The sequence below is a fragment of the Cebus imitator genome, unplaced genomic scaffold (assembly GCF_001604975.1).
Source record: "Cebus imitator isolate Cc_AM_T3 unplaced genomic scaffold, Cebus_imitator-1.0 Scaffold11, whole genome shotgun sequence".
NCBI classification, from domain to species: domain Eukaryota; kingdom Metazoa; phylum Chordata; class Mammalia; order Primates; family Cebidae; genus Cebus; species Cebus imitator.
This window is the reverse complement of record NW_016107326.1, coordinates 11,355,072-11,360,091: the sequence shown is the minus strand read 5'-3', so window position 1 is coordinate 11,360,091 and position 5,020 is coordinate 11,355,072. Positions and strand designations below refer to the sequence as shown.

Below are 5,020 nucleotides of genomic sequence, written 5' to 3'. Positions count from 1 at the left end.
TTTTGGTTCCACATGAATTTTAGGATTCAACATAGTATATATTTCATAAATTTATCATTTCTATTGATTTTTCTCCATTGGACTGTAATCCCCACAAAAGTAGGGATTTTTATCTTTTCATTTCCTGATGTTTCTGTGTACTTAGAACAGTGCTGTAGGATAGAGATAGACATTCCAAAAATGTTCAATAAACAAGCAAATGAATGGAAAATATTGTAAACGAAAAATAAACTATTATGTTAAAATAGTTTTCTTTGGGCAGTGAGATTGAGATTTATTGGTGTGTGGGTTTTCAGATGATCTATATATATATATATTATCATTGTAATCACAGAAAAATATTATGACATTTTTAAAAAGCAAAGTGGAGAAAGTTAATAATGTAAAAGGTTAGAACAAAAGTCATCAGTTTCATTATGCTTGCACGTTTTGTGCCTAACTGTGCAACACAGTATTAAGAAATTGTTTTGTCAGTTGTCCTATTATTTGCACTGAAGCAGATTATGTATTTACATGTTACCATATTCTAGAAGTGCAAAGGTATCCATTATTATAAGGAAGCTATGGATAACAATTATTTCAAAAAGTTAAATTGACTTTCAGAATTAAAGCCCTGTTGCATTCATCACATCATGTAATTGTCATTCTTAATCTGATGGGGCTGTAGAATCTCACATTTCTACACCTGACTTACTAGTAACCCACGTGTACAAATTCTTTCGTGATCCACATGCCCACTCACCTAAGAATCCTCCCTGCTGTTGGCATGGAACCACCAAAGTGCCGGGCACTGAGCCAGGTATTTAGTCTACACTGAGAGATGTACACTTATCCTCTGGAATGAATCAGAATAGGCCAGAATTACTACACAGATAATCCCTAAACAGAACATTGTGTGTGTTAAACAGTGAGAAAGACACAAACAGAACTATTTGTTAGGCAGAGGCAGCAGATAGACAAATACTTTATGATATCCCCCACTCAGAATACCTCAGAGGCTTTCTACTACCTTCCAGAAGCCTGTCTGGCATTCAAGGAAATTTATTCTTTGATCTCATTCAATCTTCCCACTATTATCTCCTGTAAGTAGGTTCCCTGCTTCTCTAGCCATACAGTCTGTTTTCCATCCTACTCCTGAATTTTCTATCTCAGTTTTATTTATTGAACCCTATTCTCCTCAGAAGTAAAATTGTGCTTGTCAGATAATGCACTTGATGTAGGGGTTGAGAAATGAATTGCTATGCTCAAGTCCTTCCTGCCAGGACCTGGTCCTCCCTTTCTCCCTTTCGTTTCAAACCCAAAGGCAGTGATAAAGCCCTGGGAATGTGGGATAACATGATCTCCCTTTAGGGCTGCAACAGTGGGAGGCTGAGTGCCTGAACATTCCTTCTGGAGAGGATGGGTTGCTGGTGGCACATTGAAGTACAGGAAAGATCCTTTCCTGAGAGGACCCATTCTTCAAGGCTCTGTCCAGAAGGAACCTCCTACTTGAAGTCTTCTACAATCATACCAGTCAGAAATGATTCCTTCTCTGGGCTCCTCTCAGATCTCTGTACAAACCATCTAGACTAAATTGACTTGTGCAGACATTTGTATCTTACTGAACTGTAAGTTTCTTGAGGCTAATGACATGTTTATATACTTGGTGTTTTCCTTCCTACCTAGAACAACCTTCTCTGCCTAATGAATCTTTGGGGTAGGAATGAGTGGCCATTTTTTGGTTATAGAAGAAGGGGTTATTTGGTGTCATCATCCGGAATTGTTTGGTTTTACAAAACAGAAATCCTCTGAAAGAAACCCATAAAAAGACAGTGTTTTAGAAGGATACAAGGGCACCTCATGGAAATTAATTGTGGCATTACAGTCTGGGTTTAATGAGAGGTAAATGTTTCCAGTCACCTCCTGTCTGCATGCCCCTCTTCCTGGCACTGTGTGATTCTCTCCAGTCTATCTGTCTGTCTATTCTATTCTCTCTTGACCATGTCTCATGGCTGGTTCTGTTCCCCCATACTTCAGATGACAAGCTATATTACCTATTGTGAAGCAAACTCTGGCCCGAGGTCAATCAATGTGGTCTTTTAAATTAAGACTCACCACCATCCTACTAACTACAATTTTTATTAAGTCTTTAAAAATTCTCAAGGGAAATAACATGGCTGGCATTGGTTAGCCAGGGTCAGATTAAGACACTTAGAGATCTCAAAGCACTAAAATGTTTGTGTTCCACATATACTGTATAATCAAAATTTTACAATAATTCTAAGAAATGAAATAAGTGTGAGAAAGTCCATAATAGTCTGATATTTTTTCCCTGATGACTACTTTGATTTTTTAAACATCCTAGTAATAATTATTATCAAAGGAAATTTGGTGTTTCCTCCATTTTTCCAATGCATTAATCATTATCTATTTGGTAATCTGACTTGGGGCCACCCAGGGGATTATCTTCCCCAGGAGAGGTGATATGGTTTGGCCCCCACACAAATCTCATCTTGAATTGTAGCTCCTACAATTCCCATATGTCATGGGAGGAAGTTGTTGGGAGATGACTGAATCATGAGGGTGGGTCTTTCCCATGCTGTTCTCATAATAGTGAGTGGGTTTCATGAGATCTGACAGCTTTAAAAATGGGAGTTTACCTGCACAAGCTGACTTCCCTTGTCTGCCTCCATGTGAGACATGCCTTTCAGCTTCTGCCATGATTGCGAGGACTCCCCAGCCACGGGGAACTGTAAGTCCAATAAACTTCTTTCTTTTGTAAATTGCCCAGGTTCAGGTATGTCTTTATCAGCACTGTGAAAAAAATATATATGGTAAATTGGCACCAGCAGAGTGGAGTGCTACTGAAAAGATAACCTGAAAATGTAGAAGCAACTTTGGAACTGGGTAACAGGTAGAGGTTGGAACAGTTTGGAGAGCTCAGAAGACAAGAAAATGAATGTGGGGAAATTTGGAACTTCCTAGAGACTTGTTGGATGGCCTTGATAGAAAGCCTGATAGCGATATGGGTAAGAAGGTCCAGGCTCAGGTGGTCAGATGGAGATGAGGAACTTATTGGGAACTGGAGCAAAGGTGGCCCTTGTTATGTTTTAGCAAAGGGACGGGTGGCATTTTGCCCCTGCCCTAGAGATTTGTGGAGCTTTGAACTTGAGAGAGATGACTTAGGGTATCTGTTGGAAGAAATTTCTAAGTAACAAAGCATTCAAGAGGTGATGTATATATCTTTTAAATCTGGGTCTAGAGGTCAGAGAAAGAAGTTAAAGGTTTTGAGGCAAAAGAAAGCCTTCGTTATTAGAGGGAGCCACATGGTATGGAAAAGAATGCAAGCAGCCTCTAGGAGATAAGAGCAGCCCCAGCTGACAGCCAGCAAGCAAACAAGAACCTCAGTCTTACAACCACAAACACAGCTGACCTTGAATATCACAGCTTGAACTGTGCAGGCCCACTTATACTAGTTTTTTTTTTTTTTAAATAACTGTATTAGAACATGTTTTGGAGATTTGCAACAATTTGAAAAAATTCCCAGATGAACTGTATAGCCTAGAAATATATTCATCTCATATATATATATATATATATATGAAAAGTTTAGATATGCATGAATATATAAAATATATACAGATACCAGCCTATTTTATCATTTACTACCATAATGTATAGGCAAACCTATTAGAAAAAGTTTAAGTTTATCAAAGCTTACACACTCAAATACTTACAATTATATGTGATGCCATCTGCAGTTGAGAGAAATGTAAAAAACATAGAGATGCAGTATAAAAGCATTACTGCATAACATTAACTGTAGTAAATGCTCTTACTTCTGAAATAATTTTGTAGGCACATCCTGGTGCTACTGTGGTGAGCACAAGTGTTGCAAGTATCCACTTAAAATGCCATGTGGCACTAATCATCCTGTAAGCAGTTTATCTCTCCAGTAAATTGCATATAATAGTAAAAAGTGATTTCTCATGGTTCTCACATATTTTTCATTGTGTTTAATGCAATACTGTAAACCTTGAATAACACCATGGAACCCATATGAAGTGCAACTAATGTTGGTAGAAATGTACCCAAGAGGCAGAGAAAAGTCATGACATTACAAGACAAAGTTGAATTGCTTTATATGTACCATAGGTTGAGATCTGCAGCTGCAGTTCCCTGCCATTTTAAGATAAATGAATCCAGCATAAGAACCATTGGAAAAGGAAAAGAGAGAGAGAAGGAAATTTGTGAAGGCATTGATGAAGCCTTGCCAGCAGGTGCAAAAATGTTGTACTTTTTGCAAAATGCCTCTTAATCTTGTATTGAAAATGCAGCTTTTATGTGGGTGTAATATTGGAATAATAAAGGCATACCTATGTACTCTAATATTATTCAAGGAAAAGCCAAGTCATTATATGACAACTTAAAGCAAAATGAACATGAAAGATCTAAAGCTGGAGGATTTATTATCAAAACATCCTTTGCTAGCAAAGGGCGTTTTAGAAAGAGGTTTGGCGTTAAAAATGTTAAGATAACAGGAAAAGTAGCTTCTGCCTACCAAGAGGCAGTAGACGACTGTCCAGATGCAATTAAGAAAATCACTGGGAAAGAATATCTTCCTAAACAGGTTTTTAATGCAGACTAAAGTTCCCAATTCTGCCAAAAATGCCACAAAGTATATTTATTAGAAGAGAGGCAAGCACCAGGAGTTGGGGCAGGAAAGAGTAGGTTAATGCTACTGTTTTGTGCAAATGCAGTCGGGCTTGTGATCAGGACTGCTCTATCTATAAGGACTTTGCCTACCATGAAGTCTTGAGAAAAGAAGGGAAACACCAGCTGCAAGTCTCTTTGCTTGTACAAGAAGAAGGCTGGAGGATGAGAAACATTTTTCTGTTTGGTTTCATTGATGCTTTGTCCCTGAAGTCAGAAGAACCTTGCCAGTAAGAAACTGCCTTTAATTTATATATATATATATATATATATATATATATATATATATACACACACACACACACACACACACACACACACACACACA

The 5,020-nt window shown here is 37.8% G+C and overlaps 1 long non-coding RNA gene across 1 annotated transcript in view; it reads left to right on the top strand.

Moving 5' to 3' along the window:
- Positions 1-203: 203 nt before the first annotated feature.
- Positions 204-5,020, top strand: part of LOC119466876 — a 19,211-nt gene continuing 14,394 nt past the window's right edge. Inside the window, exon 1 of the long non-coding RNA XR_005195382.1 lies at positions 204-215. This is a non-coding gene — a long non-coding RNA (uncharacterized LOC119466876). The remainder of the gene's footprint in view (positions 216-5,020) is intronic.